Source organism: Benincasa hispida, chromosome 1 (genome assembly GCF_009727055.1).
Source record: "Benincasa hispida cultivar B227 chromosome 1, ASM972705v1, whole genome shotgun sequence".
Classification (NCBI taxonomy): domain Eukaryota; kingdom Viridiplantae; phylum Streptophyta; class Magnoliopsida; order Cucurbitales; family Cucurbitaceae; genus Benincasa; species Benincasa hispida.
The window spans coordinates 66,484,819-66,507,561 of NC_052349.1; the positions used below are offsets into that span (position 1 = coordinate 66,484,819).

The 22,743-nt window shown below is 33.8% G+C and overlaps 1 long non-coding RNA gene across 1 annotated transcript; it reads right to left on the reverse strand.

The window, feature by feature from the left end:
• Positions 1 to 6,548: 6,548 nt before the first annotated feature.
• Positions 6,549 to 8,761, reverse strand: LOC120070269. Its single transcript, XR_005479829.1, has 2 exons — positions 8,275 to 8,761; positions 6,549 to 7,481 (listed from the first exon to the last, which is right to left on the reverse strand). It is a non-coding gene; the product is annotated as an uncharacterized LOC120070269 (long non-coding RNA).
• Between the last annotated feature and the right edge of the window lie 13,982 nt (positions 8,762 to 22,743).

The following is a 22,743-nucleotide window of genomic DNA, read 5'->3' on the forward strand; positions in this document are numbered from 1 at the left end:
AGCCGTTATCTCAAGTTCTAGATGACGGATGACAAATCCGTGGAGGCCCAATCCCATGAACTCCAGAAGATAGCCTAAGAGATAATTACCGAAGGTATGTCTCTAGACGAACAATTCTAAGTTGCTGTTATTATTGATAAACCGCCCCCATTGTGGAAGGACTTTAAGAACACTTTGAGGCATAAGACCAAGGAGTTCTCCTTGGAAAGTCTTATAACTCGGCTAAGGATTGAGGAGGAAGCCCAAAAATAGGACCAGAGGGAGGAGGTGAACGCGGTACCTAGGAAACCCGCCTCTGCCATGGTAAAACCTGACCAAAAACCTAAGGGGACAAAAAGGAAAGGTCAGAACCGTGGCTCCAGCAACCAAAATCAACAGAAAAAACAGAAGCCCCTTTCAGGAGAAACGATACAGTTTCTCTGCTTTAATTGTAATAAACCTGGGCATATGGCTAGGAACTTTAGGAATAGGCGTCGTCCTGCTGGCCAGGCGAACCTGATAGAAGAATCGTTAGTCGCCATGATCACAGAAGTAAATGTGATCGATGGTTGTGAAGGGTTGTGGATAGATACTGGTGCACCGCGTACTGAAACTAAGGATAAGAATATTCTGTTGGGAGATCACCATTCCACGAAAGTTGCTGGAACCAGCAAGGTGGAACTAAAGTTTACCTCTGGGAAGATCCTCACGTTGAAGGATTTTCTGCACACTCCGGAGATACGAAAGAATTTGGTTTCGGGCTATCTCCTCAACAAAGCCGGGTTTACTCAAACTATAGGGGCAGACCTATATACTCCTTACCAAAAATAATGTATTTGTAGGGAAAGGGTATGCAACTGAGGGAATGTTCAAATTAAATCTAGACCTAAATAAAATGAAATCTTCTGTGTATATGTTGTGTTCTATGAATATTTGGCATGCTAGACTCTATCATGTGAATAAGAATTTAATTAGTAACATGATTATGCTAGAAAAGATACCTAAGTTATCCACGAATGTTTTGATAAATGCGAATATTGTGTCAGGCTAAAATTACTAAAACTCCGCATAAATCTGTACTTAGGAATTCTGAGCCTCTAGATTTTATTCATTTTGATGTCTGTGAATTTGATGGCATATTGACTAGGAACAGTAAAAGATATTTCATTACTTTTATTGGCGACTGCTCTGATTTTACTTTTGTATACCTGCTGAAAAACAAAAGTGATGCTTTTGATGCCTTCAAACTTTTTGTTTATGAAATAGAGAATCAGTTTAATAGAAAAGTTAAAAGACTTCGTAGTGATAGGGGAACCGAGTACAACTCGGAAAGTTTTAATGAATTCTTTAACTCACATGGAATAATACACGAAAAGACCGCACCTTATTCTCCTGAAATGAACGGAAAAGCCGAAATGAAAAATAGAACTTTAGTTGAGCTAGTAGTTGCTAATTTACTTAGTTCAGGAGCCGCGTCTTATTGGTGAGGTGAAATCATCCTTACCGTGTGTTATGTCCTAAATAGAATCCCGAAATCTAACAATAAAACTTCACCTTACGAAATTCTCAAGAATAAGAAACCAAACTTATCCTACTTTAGAACATGAGGTTGTCTAGCCTTTGTAAGGATTCTTGACCCAAAAAGGAGAAAGTTGGCTAGTAGAGCTTACGAGTGTGGCTTTATAGGTTATGCCTTAAATAGTAAAGCTTACAGGTTCTATGATCTAGTGAACCAAGTGATCGTTGAGTCAAATGATGCCGACTTCTTTGAAGATAGGTTTCCTTTTAAATCAAGGAATAGTGGGGGCTCTGGTTCAAGTGGTATAATCCTAGTTAGAAATCTTAACCCTAGAGAGGAAACTGACCCAAAACCTAGAAGAAGCAAAAGAGCTAGAACCGCCAAAGATTTTGGAAATGACTTCCTGACCTACAATGTAGAAGAAGACCCTAAAGATCTAAGAGTTGTCCTGTCCTCACTAGATGCCAACCTATGGCAAGAAGCCATAAATGATGAGATGAACTCACTTGAGTCAAATAGGACTTGGCGCTTAAGGAGGAAACTTAGACCTGATGGGACTGTCGGCAAATTTAAAGCCAGGTTAGTAGCGAAGGGCTTTAGACAGAGAGAAAACGTAGATTTATTTTACACCTTCTCCCCCGTCACTCGAATTACCTCTATCCATGTCCTGTTCTCTCTCACTGTCCTTTATAACCTCGTAGTACATCAGATGGATGTAAAAACCGCTTTCCTAAACGGTGAACTTGAAGAAGAGATTTACATGGAACAACTTGAGGGTTTTGTTGTCCATGGTCAAGAAAATAAGGTGTGTAAATTAGACAAATCTCTTTATGGACTAAAACAAGCTCATAAGCAATACCATGAAAAATTTGACAACCTTATCCTATCTAAAGGTTTCAAGGTCAATGAAAGTGACAAATGCATCTACCATAAGTTTGATAATAACCCCTGCACTATCTTGTGTCTATATGTAGATGATTTATTGATCTTTGAGTCGAACTTGCACGTCATAAATGATGTAAAATCAATATTGAGTGTGAACTTCAACATGAAAGACTTAGGAGAAGCTAGAGTAATCTTAGGCATAAAAGTAAATAGGTCTGAAAAAGGAATTTCTTTGGATCAATCTCACTATATAGAAAATATTCTAAAGAAATATATTACTTTGAGTGTAAACCAGTCTGTACTCTTTATGACCCTAGTGTCAAGTTGTTCAAGAACACCGGTGACAATGTTAATCAATCTGAGTATGCGAGCATCATAGGCAGTCTTAGATACGCTACCGACTGCACTAGGCCTGACATAGCTTATGTTGTAGGACTACTTTGCAAGTTTACAAGCAGACCTAGTAAAGAGCATTGGAACGCTATAGAAAGGGTCATAAGATACTTAAAGAAAACCCAAAACCTAGGATTACATTATCAAAAGTTTCCCGCTGTCCTGGAAGGGTTTAGCGATGCTGATTGGAACTCTCTTTCGGATGATTCAAAGGCTACAAGTGGCTATATCTTTAATATAGCTGGCGGAGCTGTCTCTTAGAAGTCCAATAAATAGACTATTTTAGCCCAATCTACGATGGAGTCAGAAATGATAGCACTAGCGACAGCTAGTGAAGAAGCAAGCTCGCTTAGAAGGTTGCTATTAGAGATTCCCTTATGGGAAAAGTTAGTACCAGTCATATTGATCCATTGCGATAGTACTGCAACAATCGCAAAAGTTCAGAATCGTTACTACAACGGAAAGAGACGTCAAATACGTCGTAAGCACAGTACCATTAGAAAGTTTCTCACTACTAGTGCAGTTAGAGTGGATCATATACGGACTGATGAAAATTTGGCAGATCCTTTGACGAAAAGGACTGGCCAGAGAAAAGGTTTTTAGAACCTCAGAAAGGATGAGATTCATGCCTATCGAAAAATGAATCACAGTGAGGAAAACCCAACCTGTAGACTGGAGATCCCAAGAAACAAGTTCAACGGGTAATAACTGATCACGAGTGATATATAGTGAATCATGCTAAACCAAACACAGAGTTCCATTCCTATGACTTAAAGTCTGAGCATGATATCCTGAAGCGTAAGAAAGGTTGAACTCAGTTCTTAATGAGATCTATACTTGATGACAAGTGGGGTACCCAACTATAGGAGTACCCTTGATAGACTCACCTGTGTGAATGTGGAAGTGAGGGCTGCTTCCTATGGAGTTTTTAGCTCTAGAGCATTCACTAAACCGGGATTCACTTGCTAGGCATTAAAAGCATGGGCTTTCGTACTACACCCTAATGACACTCTGTGTGAGATGCTGTTTAAGATAGAGTTCAAAACCAAGGGTTACTCTAGTATATTATGAATCATCTACACTATGTAAAGGTTCAAGTCGTAAAACACATTTGCTTATGTAGTGTTGTATTGATTGAAACTGCTCGATGAAAATCTTCCCTCTCTTTTCCTTTTGTTTAAATTTCCAAGTGGGGGATTGTTGGGTGAAAATTTAACTTTCAAAACAAAGAGGGAACCAACTTTTTTTGAAGGAGAATCCCATATTGAAAAATTTTGTATTGAAAGTCCCCTTTATGTACTCCAACCTTGTGTCTTGGGTTTGGGCCCCAAGGAGTACCCATGTTTTGGAGGGAGTGAGGAGACCCACCAATGTGGGTTTGGTAGACATCCCACACGCGTGGCGAAGCAAGGTGTATGTGTGATGATTATTTTTAATAAAAAAATATTATTTTATTTTATTTATTTATTATTATTATTATTTTAACCGGAAAAATGGGGAAACGATTCGTTCATTTGTGCGTTTCGTCCTCCCATCCCGTTCCGTTTCGTCCGCTCATCCGTAACGTCTGTGCATGTTTCACTCCCTATCGATGTCCATCCATAACGTCCACGCACGTTTCGCTCCCTACCATTCGACGCTGAAGGCCTATGAAAGGCAAGACCTTCAGTAGTTCGTAACACACAAATTTTTTTTTTCTTAATTCCCACTTCATTTTCCTCTCTTCCTCCATCTTAGCTTTCCGAGCAGTGAGTTTAGAAAGGGTGTACGTTCCGGTCGGTAACGGTGCATTTTCGATCGGTTTTCATTTGGTTGTTTTATCCTGGGGACGACGTGGCAATTTTCAGACCTGCTTGCACACTTGGGCAGAGCCGCGAAATGTCTTAAAGAGAGTGAGCTCACTCAGCTTTTAACGAGTTTCTGTTTTGTAGACTTTGCTCTTTGCTTGACTGTCGTGCCTTGACGATTTACAGTTCGTCGTTCTGAGGGCCCTGCCGTTTCCAACATATCAATATCAACTCTCAATGGTTATAGCAATACTTAAAGAAAACCAACCTCAACATAGTTCAATATATGTCTTAAAAATTGAAAAAGGAGAAAAAAAAAAGATGAGGATTAATTATGTAATTTCGATCCGTTAAAAAGAAAAGTTTTCTTAATTTAGTACCATGTAACAAATCATAATTTAAAAACATTTTTTTTGGAAAAAATTAAAAAATATTTATTGGCAAGAACATTAACAAAAAATCTGAGGATTATGTTCCACCGTAATTTGAAACTTTATCTAAAAATAAAGCCAATCTGCTATTTGGGGCTTCGTAATAGAATTGGTTTGGATTATAATGTAATCGGAAATTCATGTTTGGATTAAGTATTTTGGATCTTATTTGTAATATTAAATTCATTATGTTTCGACAGTTTTTAACTCAACTTTTTTTTTTCACCTTTTTCACGTTTTACAATCCTATTTCTCTTTTGTCCTCGATTCCGACACTTTTCTGATTCACAGTAATTTCGATTATATTGCAACATCTCAGGGACTCTTTGAGGAGCAGAAATGTAACCAATATAGGAATCAGATTATGGTGGGGTTTGTTATCTGGAAATTGGATTATTTTGTAGTGTAGGCATGAGTGGAGCCACGTAGGGGCTAGGGGGCACATGCCCCCTACAATTTATCTGTCTTTTGTATTCTTTAATATAAATTATGAAGTAAAAAATATATATATATAGAAGTTAAGTTAGAGTAATAAAAATGGAGTTGTAGTGTTGTTTGGATGGCAATAGATGCCCATTTTTTAATAAACAACGTGACATTTAAAATATAATAATGTGCCTTTTTAATAAATAATCAAACAATATTTTTTTTTATCAGCAACAAGAATGGACAGTGTATATATTTTTTTCTTCTTTTCGAAATTCTTTTTTCAATCTCAAGAATGTTCAATTAAAAAGGTATCGTTCATTTTTTGCCCATGGTTTTTATATTCACATTACACTTTACATATTTTCTTTTGTTTTCATGTTATCTTTACATTTAAACTTACTCTTATAAGTTTTTAAAATTAATTTCAGAGTTTAAACAAGAGGATTATTTGTTCTCACTCGTTTAAGTATACAAACTTGACAAGTAAGTTTTAAAATCTCTTTAGATTTTAAGTTTTTCTGCTTTTAAATCTATATAATATAATATAATATTCTTATTATTAGTACTTTTGTAGAGTTAATTCAAAATTAATATGGATAGATATAATAAAAGGAAAATAACAACAGAGACTTTAGAGGTATCATCTTCAAAGAAGAAAAATGTTTTAGATTCTAATGGATCTTATACAAAAATCAATCCAGAAAAACTCACATCTTGGTCTAAGATAAAAATTTATGATTATAATTATAATATTCGAGATCAAGTTCATATAGCATATTTATTAAAAAGTCCTTGTTAGCTTCGAAATCATACTTTTTCACTTAAGAATTTTGGTACAAAGTCGAGACGATTTAATATATCTTGGTTAAGTGAATATTCAAATTAGTTAGAATATAGCTTTTCAAATGATGCTGCATTTTGTTTATGTTGCTATCTATTCAAACCAGAAGTAAATGAAGAGTTAAAATCGATTTTAAAACATGAAAACTTGTAGAAGGCAATTGAAATGTAATAAATTAGTTAATATATGAAGTTATGAATATTTTTTTTTTTAGATTTGTGTATAATGTCCCTATATAAAATTTCTAGCTCCGTCACTTAAAGTTGAGTTTGTTGTGTTACCGATTACATATTAGAATTGCAGGGTTGAAATTGGGTTGAATTTGGTTTTTTTTTTTTTTTTTTTGTTATTATTATTTTAACTTTTTTATATCTTTTTTCTACAACAAACTATTAATATATCCTAATTTCATGAATTTTAAAATACAATATGCTACCTCTAAGTTTGAGTTAAATCTTTTTTTTTTCCTTCCTAAAATTCAGTTTCTATTTTTTTTAATGATATTGTTATTTTTAAAAAATAAATTTATTACTTTTTATTAAGTTTTTTTTTTTTTTAAAAAAAAAAAGTTGCAAAGTTTCTGAGGTTTTTTTTTCTTCCTTTCTTTCCTTTCTTTTTCTTTTTGAGTAACTAGTAAAAAAAATGATTTTCTTTCAAATAAACTTGCTAGTTTTTTTTAGTGAACTTGCAAACTTACTGGTTTTTAAATAAACTTGCAAACTTGCTCTTTTTTTATTTATTTTTTTTAAATGAACTATTTTTTTTTGTTAATTTGCTATTTAAATGAAATTATTTCTTACATTTTTGCTTAAATGAGAGAGAGATTAAAAATTGATTGTTTAAACAATCTACCTTTTTGTTTTGCATCAGATTCTCCATTTATTATTACCATTTTAACATCCTAAATTTAAAAGAGGTACAACAAAGATTTACACAAATAAGTAGGGGAAAAAAATCAAGTAATGCAATATTTTGATTTACTAAAAAATCAACTAATAATGTCATTTTTTTTATTAATAAACAAAACATTTAGATATCATCACAATGATAGAGAGTATGAAATCACGAATAACCTAAATATTAGGTTCAAAAAGTATTTCTAAAAATGTATATTACATATAAAAGAAACTTAAACAAAAAAAGTATTAAAAAATATATCATAAGTAGTACAAATAAATTATGTAATACGTGAAGACCAATACCGCATACTTCCCAACCTACAATGTCATAAATTGAAATAAAAGGCAATAAAACTAGCATATATAACAAAATACAAAGGATAGAACATTATCGTACTTTAATTAGGTTGACCGTGCACTAGTTTAGTTATAATCAAACTAAGTCATCACATTGTCCATAATCACACCAAAAACATAAGTTGGAAACAAAGCAATATGACTCACGTATGAAATTTTGATTTGCTCATAACAACAAACATGCTAAGAAAATTGAATGAATATAACACTTTTTCAAATCGAGTATAATGAGGCCTCAGGTATAGGATCAAATCAAAGGATAACTTATTCAAAGGAAAAACATACCCAGATTTAACAAAGAAACAAGAGAGCAATAGAAAGTAGATTTATAATGGAATAGAGCATGCTGAAGAAAATGTATTAAAAAATAGACAAGCATTGCATAATAGAACACATATCCAAAAAGGGACAACCAAGAAGAAGATACTTATCATCGACTTGAAAACAGTGAAAATTTTTCTAGGTTGAGATTACAAATCGGACCAAATGCATCAGTCCAAGTGTGAAAAAATTACAATAAATTACAAACTATGGAATAGATTCGAAACAAAACAGGACCAAAGAATAACAAATCTAAAAAAATCAAAACATTACTGAAGAAACAGATTTGAAACATTCAACCCAATACCAAATCAAAACATATTTGAAGCAAGCCAAATAAAACCAAATCAAAATTAAAGAAAATTAGGATTGAAATCACATAGACGCAAAATAGAACCATCATCATCATCAACTTCAAAGATAAGCAACTTACCTTTGGGGAAGGAGCTCTCCCCTACCAAGCTTCCAATCGACCCCTCCTACCAAGATTTTGATGGCGGCAAGAGATGTAATTTTTGGCCGTTGAAGCGGTAAGAAATTCGATGCTCCCTTTGCGTTAGAGATTCCATAGATTAGGGTTTCAGAGACAGGATGGACATGATATCAAAGAGGAAGACGAAGATCGAAGGAGCATTCTTGGTTAAAATCAGAGCATAAATTAGGGTTTCAGAGAGAAGAAGATGGAAGAAGGAAAAAACGTATGGAAAGAAGAAGATAGGAAGAAGAGAAAGAGAGAGAGATGTGTCTAATATCACAATCAATTTAGGAAACTTGATTACAAATCGGTGGGAATGGCAGTGGGATATAAACCGAGGAATTGAAAACGGTAATGAGTGAAACGTGGGAATGGAAAATGGGATGGATTACAAACCAGACTTTGATTACAAGTAAACCAAATACGGGCTTCGAAACCCAACCCATTCCCATTCCCCGGGGTTGTTTGGATCTTGTAATGGAATGAGTTTGTAATGTAATATAATCTAAAGTCCATGTTTGAATTGAGCATTTTGAGCCCGATTTGTAACATTAAATTCATGGGATAACAACACACAATGTCCTAATGAATGCCCTATATTTTACTTTTGTCTAGCTTTATTTTTTTTAAAAAAAAATGTCCAAATGGCTTCTTTATTACACAAAATTAGGATCCAATTATTTTTTTCCTTGACCTATAATGAATGTCACCAAAAAGAAAATTCAAAAGTTTTCTTGATTTACGTTTACCTTTTATTTTAACCATCCCCCCCTCCCCCTAAAAAAAAACCTCATTCTCTCTCCCTCCATTGTTCTCTCCACCTTCACAATAACCCACGGCGACCAAACCGACGAGCGATTCCTCGGTGACCACACTGGACGATGAACTGCAAATAACGAATGACAGACATGGAGCGAAACTTGGGCGGCGAACAACGAACTCGAAGCGAAAAAGGGAGCAACTCGGCTTGATAGTGGACGACGATGCAACTTGGACGATGGAACACACTCGACAAACTTAGATAGTGCGCAACTCAAGATTGGACGGCTAGAAGAAGACCTCGAGGTCGAACGGACGACTAACTCACAATGAAGAGGAAAAAGAAGAATAGTTTTGGTTTACGCAAATCAAGGCTAATTAATACCTTTTTTCCCTTTATATATATATATTACTTGTCTCAAAGTACGATATATACTGTGATATATGATATATACTATAAATTATGTTGAAAATTGAGTCCGTCTAGAATTTATATATTGTAGTTTAGTTTTTGTTTTATATCCGATTACTTTGAATTAATGATATATACTCTGATATAAATGGAATTTATGATATATACTGGGATTCATATTACAGATTGAGTATTGAAACCATGATGTAAATAAAATTTATGATATATACTATGATTTATGTCAAATATTAAGCCAATATGAGATTTATATACCGTGATATATTTCATATATTGGTTTATGTTATGATTTATATCAATGATTGAGGCAATCTCTAATTTATATATTGGGAGTATATTTCATATATTGGTTAGGAAATTTTCAAATACCTAGCAAAAAGTTCTAAGGTATATTTAAAATAATCATGAATCGGTCAGATAAACCAATAAGTTGATTTGTGAGACCAAAGTAAAAAGAAAATAAAATTTCATTAAATGCATTTTTTGTTTCCAAATAAACAAAAGAATAAAATCTCAATAAATAAATCCATTTTCTCTCTCCAATTAAACAAAAAGGAATAAAATCTCAACAAATTAATGTATTTTCTCTCTCTAACATTAAGAGTGCTTCGTAACATGGAAAATTTTTCTCTTTGTCAGATTCTCTCTCTAGCCACCCACCACACAAGGGTATTTTAGTTCGAAAAATCCATTAAATATTATATACGAAAATATAAAAAAAGTTTGGACATTTATAAAAATAAGTTTTGAAAATGAATTGTATCTATAATAATCCCTAAATTCATTCCGCTCCGACAGTTTTAAACCAAACCCTCTTTACCACCATTTCACATTTTACAATCTCATTTTTCTGTTTCGTCCTTAATTTCCCACGCATTCCAACATTTCTCCGATTCTCAGTAATCGTGATTACATTCCACTCTCCCAAATAGCCCCTAAAAGCCTTTCACTAAAAAGTAATAGGTTCCAATATCACATGTTAATTAATAAACAAACATTTCAACACTAAGAAGTATCATAATTTTTTAAATTTAAGTATACTCACTGAAATATTGAAAAAAAGAAAAGAAAAGAAAAGAAAGACCCCATAAATCAGCCCACGATTCTTAAGAAAGGAAAAAACTTAGGGAATGTTTGGTGCGCATGTTTGGAATCTTAAGCTTAAAGGTTAAGTTGGGAGGTTTAGGCAGTCTGGGTTTAAGGAAATTATGTTCCGAGTGCAAATTTTGGAAGTCTGAGTTTAAGAAACCTGTGTTTGAATGGGGGCTTAGGAAGCCTAGGAATGAAGTGTAGATTTACAAATTTTTAGTTTGTGAAGTATTTTCTTGTGTTTAATCACTGATTAGATTTTAGATTAGTTCAAACTTGTCGTCTTAATTATTTTAATATAGTTAAATTTATAATAAACTAACAAATATAGAATGTTGGGATTGATGCTCTAAATCTCGTAGGATCCCATAGTTTGTAAACATTGTATGAAAAAACTCTTATGTGATTAATAATAAATGATATTTCATTCACTTTGTCTATAAAATATGTGATATTTTAGTTGCATTAACCACAAACCAATAAACTAACATTCTAAGTTATTATGGTAACTTAAACATGTACGTGGAGACATACAGGTAGATTATGTTTAAGTAATAACCTAAATGGTCTGTAGTAGATGGATAAGGTTGGGTACCTTATCATGGTGACACTACAAGTATGACCTGCTTTATAGGTATTATAATTATTGTAAAGTGCTACAAATGATCTAATCTTGATCATTCTTGTATTAGACATGCAAGTGGGAATATTCTATACAAATGAGTTTGTATAAGACCAAACCACGGAATGTTTAGTCTCATTGTATAACACTGTTCATAATAGAGATTTACATTTCACCAAGATGACCATAGGTAACATGACCTGAATCCTGAGTGAGTTGTGAACTCCTGCCTATAAGGGCGATCCTTTGATTTGTATGGGTGAGAGTGGCCAGATCGCTGACTCAACAAGCCTATCATTTTGGGGATTCGTCTGATTGGGGAGCTGAGAACACAACTACACAAGATGGAATTCACTCATTCCCCGAAGTAGGGGTAAGTAGATAAATTGCTCCATTAAGGGTTGATTCCAGGTCTTTAACAATGTAGTGCCACACCTTCTCCTGGCCCGCGAGGGGTTTAGTCATAGTAGGACTATGATCTATTGTTCATTAGAGGAATTAATGGTACTTAAGGAGTTAGATGTAACTACAGGGGCAAAACAGTAATTTGGCCTAGTTTTACTTACGAGCAATTTGTGAAGGGTCATCGTACTATTGATTGATTATATCCAATGGACACAAAAATATATCTGTAGTGCGAAGAATGCAGCTGTCAGTCTTTAGTGGAGTGCCCGACAATTAACGAATGGTGAATAATGTAATTAAAAAGTTTAGTTAAGTATTTATGTACCGTTGGAATTTCAAGCTACAAGTCCATAAGGTCCCCTTGGTAGCTCAAAAGGATTTAGTTGAGAATCAGATTTTGGGTTAATTTGAATTGTTCATGTCCAACTATAAATTTTGCGAGAATATTAGGGTGTCCATAAGGGCTCTCTTTCCATACTAATTCAACAATGTCACTGACCACAATGTATCAAAATTATTTTTATAGTTATAATTGGTTGGACGTGCCTATCAATAGATATGATACAAAATAGATCTTGTTCTATCGTTTATAAGAGATTTCTCTATGAACAAAATTAATAAGAGAGATTTAATTATATATGATATAATTGTCATAATGTATTTGATACATTATTGTTTAATGGAAGAAAATAAATATTTGAATGAGATTCAAATATATTTTCTATGGATGTGATTCATAGTTGTTAAATTTAATATAAATATGATTTATATTAAATGCCATAAAATAGAGAAAAGAAATATTGTATATGATGCAATATTAAAACTATAGGTTATATGTTATATTTGATATAACATATAATTTAATATAAATACAATATAATAAGTTAGTTATCATATTTATTTATATGATTTTATTATTTTTAATAATAACTTCCATTTTTTCTCTCCAACCACCTTAATGGGTGGTTATTGGTTTTGTGGTAAGAGGAACAAAAGAAAAGTGGTTTTTTTCTTCTTTCTCTACGATTGAACGTTACACGATTTGCCATTGAGAGATTTACATAAAAGTTCTATGCATTCTTATGAGAGTTCTCTCAATCTCCTTCCTCCACCCAAACTATCCCTCCTAACCAAAATAGTCAGAGCCCACTACTTCTGGGTTCTCACTCTGAGAATATCAAAGGCTCTTTGTGGTAATGTTCCTGTTTCTATTCGAGGTATCTTGAATAAGGTATTCAAGAGTTGTTGTTTCTGTTCGAGGCTCGTGACTGTTCGAGGGTGTTTTATGTGAAGAAAAGTTCTTCAAGGGTAATGTATGTTGTACCCTTTATTTCTTGTAAAAGTATGATGTAGTTTAACTTTAAATGCATATCTACTGTATGTTTACTGTAAATTATGTTTCAATAGTTAATGGAATTTAGACGATATGCTTCCGCTCAATGATCTCTTAAAAAACGAGTTCCTTCATAGAAGAATATTTGTTTTTTTGTTTTTTTTTTTTAAATTTTGAAATAGAGATGTGACTAAATTTATAGTTTTATTTAATTTATTGTTTTCATAATTTGGTATTTTTATTTCAGTAGGTTTTGACAAAACTTCATAGACTTTTGTCACTTTAACTAATTTGAAAATCATCGATTTTTTAATCATAACATGATAACTTCAAAGTGAACTAAACTTGTATTTTAGTCTTAAATTCAATTATTGAAAAATCTTTTTTTTTTTGTATCAAATTATATTTGAGGAATAAAAAAATACCATAAAGTTTAAGTTTCATTTTTATTTGGCGTTGAGTTGTTACTAACATTTTAATCCTTTATGTTTATAAAATAATTCTAAATCTTCGAGCTAGTTAAATTGATCAACGAACAAAAATGAAAATGTTAAATTAAACTAGGGCTTTCTATGCATATAACCTAAATAAATATACCTAATTATACAGTTATAGTCTAATTAGCTATTATTTTACACAAAAATATGATCCAATTTACTTGTTTAGTTCTCAGCATGAAGGGAAGTTTATGTGGTTATGAACTTTCCAAAATAGATTTCTTTTTAGAACCTATACAAGTAAGTAAAATATCTCTAAGAATCCAAAAATTATTGCCCTCATAACTGAAAGCAATAATCGACAAGAAGCTTGAAGGAGAAAACGAGGTATATTTAATATATATAACAATATATATTTGAATTTTCTATAAATAAATCAGTGTATATTTATAAGTGCATGAACAATATAATTTGTATTATATATTCTTATATATCGAACAAAATATTCGATGTAGATTTACATTTTTAAGTATATTTGTAAATACACTAAAAACTAGACCATGGTATGTGATGTATATTTACGTTTTCCACTATGTTACCGATATATTCGACATATACTTGAGATCTCAATAGATATGTGATGGATTTTTAACTATAAAAAATAAAAAAATAAATGAAATCTCCTACTAATTTTAAATAAAGAATGGAAGAGAGAGAATTAAAAAAAAGACAATCTAATAATAATAATAATTAGAAAAACTCTAAGAGAAAAATAATTAGAAGAAATAGAAAGTGTATTTAAAAGATATTATTATAATTAAACCACCGGTCTCTTTGGAATGACTTAGAAAAAAAATGTTTGTCGGTAGAGGCCGCGGGATTTGGTGGCCAAAGGTTGGCTTAAGCCAGCAGATCGCGGGAAGTGGTGGTTGAAGTTGGCAAAGACGGTTATCAGAGGTGGTGTCCAATTGCCGATGAACTTCTTAAGTTAAATTTGGGGGGGGGGGGGGAGTTGTAGGAATCCAAGCTTCCTAGGTCATTGTTTGCACGAGATTTCAATAGAAATTTATTTCGTGGAACTTGAATTTGTATTTTTATTAATTTCGTACAACGCGAGTACAGTAGTACATAGTATTTTGATGCTTTCAAAGTAAACTATATACTTTAAGTTGGTTGATCTTCTTGAACGATAGGCCTTTGGGCTTATTGATCTTCTTGGGTGATCGGCCTTTGGGCTTGTTTATCTTCTTGGATTATCGACCTTTGGGCTTGTTGATCTTCTTGGACAATCACCCTTTGGGCTTGTTGATCTTCTTAGAGGAATAGTGTTTGCATGAGGCTTCTGGAGAAACGTGTTTCGTGGTGTTAAACTTAAGTTGGTGTTAATGTTGAGGTTGACTTGATGTGATGTGGTTCGATCTCTAGTACTTGATCCTCTAATTCTCTCTCGATTGGGTGGATTTGCTTGACTTGAAGAAGAAAAGCACCGAACGTTCTTGAAGTAGAAGTCTTGTAAGAGTGTTTGTGTCTTCAAGGGTCTTCTGTCTTCTAGGAGTGCAGCTTCAGTTGTTTTGGGAGTCTTCTACTTGTTGATGAATTCTCTTTGGGCTTTCTGAATGTAGAATTGCTTGTATCTTCAAAGGATTTTAGTCTTTAAGCGTGGTTAGAGTGCTTGTATCTTCAAAAGACTTCAGTCTTCATAATGCTTGCATCTTCAAAGGACTTCAGTCTTCAGAATGCATGTATCTTCGAATGACTTTAGTCTTCATACGTGGTCAACTTCAGGAGTCGAGGAGTCTTCTGATTGTAGAGAATTCTCTCTAAGCTCTCTGAAGTGTAGAATTGTTGACCTCTCCAAATGAGGAGAGATTCTCTATTTATAGAGTTCACAAGTGGGCTTGGACTTGGTTGATCCATCGGCCTGGTCTTTGGGCCTAATTAGTAGGACTTGGGCTTGGTTGGTCCATGGGTCTGGCCTTTGGGCCCAATTAATCAGATTTAGGCATGATTTGACATTTGGGTCAAATTCAACCTATTTTTGGGACTTTGACCCAAATAATAATATCAAATTGGGCCAAATTAATCTTATATAATTTGTCTTCAACTTCAATTCGGGACATAACTCCTAATTGAGTCCAAATTTAATGATTTGGAATTTTGTCATTAATTTATTAATGACATGACAACTTGTGATTGATCCAAAATTTCTCATTCAACAGTCCTTACCCAGGTGTTTGTTTCAAGAGTTGAGATTGGATGAGTTAGGCATCCTAGCCCAACCCTTCTTTGGGACAAAGATTTAGGAAGCCCACCATTTTCCCATGGGTTTGAATAGTAAACACTATTCAAACTCATGAGTTATTTTATTTCCCTCTAATTTAATCTAGGAAGATCATTAGCCAACTTCCAGACACACCTCTGGTGATCACCGCTGGCCAACTCTGACCGCCACTGGTCACCAACACCGGCGACCCCTCCGGTGAACATTTTTTCCTAAGTCATTCTAAAGAGGTCCTTAGTTTAAATACAATAATATTTCTTAAAATACACTCTTTCTTATAATTATTTTTTCTTATGGAGTTTTTTTAATTAATTATAATTAAATTGTCTTTTTTAATTCTCTCTCTTCCCTTCTTCGTTTAAAATTAACGTTTCCTTAATTTTAGGAGATTTAATTTATGTTCTATTTTTACTAGTCGAAAATTGATCAACTATTTATTGAGATCTCAAGTGTATGTTGAATATACTGGTAATATAGTGAAAAATGTAAACATACATCGCATACTACATAGTTTATTTTTTTGGCATATTTACAAATATACTGAAAAATGTAAATATAGATCAAATATATTGTTCGGTATATGAGATAATATATTATACAAATTGTATTGTTCATGTACTTATCAAATATAAACTGATTTGTTTATAGAAAAATAAAAAAATATATAGTGATACATATATTAAATATACCTCGTTTTCTCTTCAAAGTTTCTCGTCGATTCTTGCTTTCATTTTTGGATTTTTGGAGATATTTTTCTTAGTTATATATGTTTTGAAAAGAAAAAAAAAACTATTTTGGAAAGTTCATAACCAAAAGAAACTTCCTTTCCACCCCTAACCATTCATGTATCTTTTTGTTTTAGCAATTCGGTTCCCCTCTCTTGACTCTCTTTTATCTTCTCTGAACAAATAAGCCTAATCATATATAGGTTTATATTTTTATACTCAGCTAGGCAATTGAAGGATGAAAGGTCTTCAGAATTTGAATATTGTGTAATAATAGGGCGTTAAGGGAAAATTTCACAAAATGACCCGAAACCCAAAAAATTTTCTATTAATGACCTCTTCCTAAAATCTTTTCTACCACTGACCTTTTGCCCATGCGAAATTCCAAAATTACCTCCAGTTTTTAAAAAGTCTTCAGACCGTTTGATGAACGCGTGACTCTACGAATACTTTACAACGATAAGGTCTCCCTCCATTTCGTTCATTTCCTAATCATTGAGAGAATACTAACCGATCGGATAGAGAATACTAAGCGAGCGTTTAAATAATATTAAGTGAGCGTTTAGATATTACTAAGAAATCGGATAGAGATTACTAAGCGATCATATAGAGAATGCTAAGCAATCGTTTAGCTAACTGTTATGTGATCGTTTAGACATCTATTATGCGATTGTTTAGCTAACTGTTACACGATCGTTTAGATATCCGTTATGCAATCGTTTGGTTAACTGTTACACGATCATTTAGTTTTTGTTATACGATCGTTTAGATATCTATTATGTGATCATTTAGATATCTGTTATGCAGTCGTTTAGTTTTTGTTATATGATCGTTTAGGTTTTGTTATGCGATCGTTTGGCTAACTGTTACGCGATTGTTTAGATATATGTTTATATGATCATTTAGATATCTTTACTCAATGCAACACGATAGAGTAAAACTCTTTACTCAATTGTTTAGCATAAGTCGTGCGATCGTTTAGTAATTACTACACAATCGAGTAGAACTTTTCTACATGATCGTTTAGTCAAATTTAAACGATCGTTTAGCCTAGGCTACATGATGCGACCAACCTTTGGTCTTCTTCCTCGAAGAGCACAATATCTCTATGCACCTTTGAAGCCTCATCATGAACGAATCAAAAAACTCCAAACACTTTGAATACAGACTCGATTGCTTGTTAATTATGCCCAAAAACACAGAGGCCCTTATCACTTTGTAAATTTAAAGAAAGCTTTAAACAGAAGCAATCATCCCATAAACATCCATCAACACATCTACAAATACATTTAACTCTTAAATGCATTGTAGAACACTTAAAACCCACCATGACTGTAAAGGAAGTTCAATAGAGCAATGGAATTTGGAATATTAGAACAACCTAGCTCTGATACCAATTGAAGAAACTCTAAATAGAGCACTTGTGAACGGAAGTGGATCGTTCCAAATCCCATTAAGAAAGAACACAAGCAATTACAGTCCAACGGAACATATTATGCATAAACAATAAATTACAACATGCTTCTTTAAATGAACAGACAAGGGATAGAGTATGCAACCCTTTGAAGAACCTTTCTTCAAGTATCCCTCGATTGTTCAGCAACTCGTTCAACAACACGAACTCGAATGCAACGAATGACTGGATGAACCTCGATCATAATTGAGTTCAACTCGATCCTCGAACAGAACTAGAACACAACCACAAGAGTTACCTTGGTATTCTCGGTGTGAGAATCCAGGAGTTGTGGGCTCTATGTGACTTTGGATAGAGGAATGAAAGAGGTAGACGATCGAGTAAGTGGGAAATGGATAAGTCTATCGTATAAACTAGATACTCAATCATTTAGTAAGAAGAAGTCTATCGTATAGACTTGCTACTCGATCGTGTAGCAATAAGCAAACGAGTAACTATCGTATAGTAAACTCCGTACTCGATTATGTATGCTCTCTATGTTATTGTTTAGTAAAACAATTTTACTCGACAGACTTTGTGTGAGACTAACCCAAATACATCAACTCTGAATTTAGAAAAACCATTTTTCTTTTATCTCACAGTTACTATAAAACTTCCAATAACCTCCCACTCAATACGATTATTAAAGAAAAAGATTACTTAAGTATCACATAATTAATATGTTATAAATAAATATAATAACCAACTTATCATATTCTATTTATAACCTATAGTTTTAATATTTCATCATATGAAACATTTAAATCATAGTTCTTTTTATATTTTATGGTATTTAGTGTAAATCATATTTATATTAATTTCTCCAATGATAATGTATCAAATACATCATATCAATTATATCACATACAATTGAATTTCCTCTTGTTAATTTGAACACTTCAAACTAACCCAAAAACTGATTCTCAACTTGAACCCATTAAGCTACCAAGGGAACCTTATGAACCTGTAGCTTGAAGCTCCAATGGTACGTGAATAACTTATTAAACTCTTTAATCACGAGATCCACCATCCGTCGACTATTGGTCACTCCACTAAAGACCGACAACTGCACTCTTCGCACTACAAATATACTTATGTGTCCCTATGACCAATCAATAGTGCGATAACTCTTTACAAATCGCTCGTAAGTACAGCTGGACCAATTTACTGTTTTGCCCTTGTAATTACATCTAACTGCTTAAGTTCCACTGATTCATCTAATGAATAATAAGTCATAGTCCTACTATGACTAAGTCCTCTCGGGCCAGGAGAGAGTGTGGCCACTATGTTCAAGACTCAGAATCAGCTCTCAATAGAGTAATTTATCTACTTACCCCTGCTTTAAGGAAGGAATAAATTTCGTCTTGTGTAACTAAGTACCCAGCTCCCCAATCAGACGAATCCCGAAAATGGTAGGCTTGTTGAGTTGGCAATCTGGTCACTCTCACCCATACAAATCAAAGGATCGCCCTTATAGGCAGGAGTTCCCAACTCACTCAGGATTAAGGTCATATCACATATGGTCATTTTAGTGAAATGTAATTCTCAATTATCAACGACATTATATAAAGAGAATAATTATTTCGTGGTCTGGTCTTATACAAACTCTTTGTATAGGATACCCCTGCTCGTATGTCTCCACATGAATGGTCAGGATCAGACCATTTGTAGCATTTTACAACACTTGTAACATCTACAGAGTGGATCGTATCCGTAATGTCATCAAGATAAGGTATCCCTCCTTTATCCATCTACTACAGACCATTTAGGTTATTACTTAAGGCATGATCCACTTGTATGTCTCCACATACATGCTTAAGTTACATGAAATAACCATGGATCTTAGTTTATTAGATTGAGTAAATGCTTATAAAATAATATTTATTTTATTAATAATAATATGTTTACAGAATGTTTACAAAATACGAGACTACCAAGAGAATTAGGACACCAATCCCAACAATTTTCCACTTGTCCTAAAGCCTCAAGAGACTAATGTACAATTCAAAACAGTACAAAATACAATAAACTAGGGCATACTCTATACCCCAGTATCATCTCCCACTTGCCCTAGACAAGGTGTCGCATATCCCGTAGACCCAGACTCTTCAGGTGACCCTCGAACGCTTTAGCCATGAGAGCCTTTGTAAATGGATCAACAACGTTGTGCTTGTTGGGATTGGTGTCCTAATTCTCCCAGAGTCTCATAGTTTGTAAATAGTTTGTACACATTGTTATTATAAACTAAGAGTTATTTCATTTGCATTTACTCATATCCAATAAACTAAGATTTGTGGTTATTGTATGTAAACTTAAACATGTATGTGAGACATACAAGTGGATCATGCCTTAAGTAATAACCTAAATGGTTTGTAGTTCAAGGATAAAGGAGAGATACCTTATCCTGGTGATGCTACGGATACGGCTCACTTTATAGAGGTTTACAAATGTTGTAAAGTACTACAGATGGTCTAATCCCGACTATTCATGTGGAGACATGCGAGCGAGGGTATCCTATACAAAGAGTTTATATAAGACCGGACTATGAGATAATTAGTCTCTTTATATAACGCCATTGATAATTGAGTCTTACATCTCACTAAAACGATCATGGGTGATATGACCTTAATCTTGAGTGTTTTGGGAATCCTGCCTATGAGGGCGGTCATTTGATTAGTATGGGTGAGAGTGGCCAGATTGCCAACTCAACAAGCCTACCTTTTTGGGGATTTGTTTGATTGGGGAGCTGAGAACTCAGTTACACAAGACAGAATTCACTCCTTCCCCGAAGTAAGGGTAAGTAAATAGATTGTTCCCTTAAGAACTAATTCTGAGTCTTGAACATAGTGGCCATACCCTCTCTTTGAAAGAGAGGACTCAGTCATAGTAGGACTATGACTTATTGTTCATTAGAGGAATTTGTGGTACTTAAGGAGTTAGATGTAACTATAGGGGCAAAACGGTAAATTGGCCTAACTGTACTTACGAGCGATCTGTGAAGAGTTATCGCACTGTTGATTGGTTAATATGGACACAGAAATATATATGTAGTGAGAAAAGTGCAGCTGTCAATCTTTAGTGAAATGATCGGTAGTTAATGGATGGTGGATCTCGTGACTAAAGAGCTTGGTCAGTTATTCACGTACTGTTGGAGCAAGTTACAGGTCTATAAGGTCCCCTTGGTAGATCAATGGGTCAAGTTGAGAATCAGATTTTGGGTTAGTTTGAAGTGTTCAAATTAACAAGAGGAAATTTGATTATATATGATATAATTAGTATGATGTATGAGATACATTAAGTGGAGGAATTGATATAAATATGATTTATATCAAGTACCATAAAATAGAAAAAGTATTATTGTTTATATATTTCATGAGATGAAATATTAAAACTATAAGTTATAAATATAATATAATAAGTTGGTTATCATATTTATTTATAATAAATTAATTATATGATAATTAATTCTTTTTCTCAAATAACTGATTGAGTGGGAGGTTATTGGAAGTTTTATGGTAATCGTGAGATAAGAGGAAATTTGTCTTCATAAATTTAGTAGTTACTTCATGGTATAGGTTATCAAGTAAAATTTTTTTACTAAGCAATTAGCTGTTGAGAGACTACACGATCAACTAAGCGATCGCTTAGAGTTGACTATACGATAGTCATTCAGCTGATAGTTGCTACACAATCGAGTAGCAAAGTCTATGTGATAGACCAACTTCTTATCTCCCATTTGCTCGATCATCTACTCGATCTTAGACCTCCAGTCTCTTCCTCAAGCCAAGATCATATAGAGCTCACAACTCTTGGATTCTCACACCAAGAATACCAAGGTAACATTTTTGGTAGTGTCTTTACTCTGTTCATGAATCGAGTGGGACTCAATTGGGTTTAAGGAGCATCTGGACGATCATTGTGTTCGTGTTCATTGGTGTTTCTATTTGTTGCATTCGAGAGTTGCCGTGGACGCATTGTGGACTATTCGAGGGATACTTGAAGAATGGTTCTTCAAAGGTATGCATACTCTATCCCTTGAGTTATTGTAACATGTTGTAATTTCGATTTATGCATGACTTGTTAGTTTCCGTTTTAGACTGTAATTGTTTGTGTTCATTTGAATGGAATTTGGAACGATCCCTTCCACTGCTCAGTGCTCCAACGATCTTTCCCCGTGTTTTATTTCCTTCAGTGCTTCAACGATCTTTGTGACAATCACATCACTGCGATGCACAATCTCCCTGATCAAATGATACTTTCTTTCTATATGCTTGCCTCTTTGGTGACTCCGAGATTCATTAGAATTTTCCACAACACCACTGTTATCACAATAAAGTGTGATTGACAAAGACATATTTGGAACAACTTCCAAATCGGTAAGAAACTTCCTAAGCCAAACAGCCTCTTTAGCAGCTTTACAAGTGGCTATGTATTCAGCTTCCATAGTGGAGTTCGTGATGCATCCTTGTTTGATGCTTCGCCATACTACAACTCCTCCATTCAGAGTGAACACGGACCCTGACATCGATTTCTGAGAATCTCTATCAATCTGAAAGCCGGAGTCTGTGTATCCTATAAAGATCAAATCCTTATCTCCATACATGAGCATATAGTCCCTCGTTCTCCGAATATACTTGAGGATCGTTTTGACCCCATTCAGTGATCTAATCGTGGATTGTATTGATATCGACTGACAATCCCTATTGAATAACAAATGTTAGGTCTAGTACTTAACATTGCATACATAAGGCTACCAATAACCGATGCATAGGGAATCCGTCTTATTTCCTCAACCTCTTGAGGTGTCTTAGGACATTGTTCCTTAGACAAAACAATTCAATGCCTAAAAGGTAATAAACCCCTCTTGGAATTCTGCATTGAGTACCTGATCAA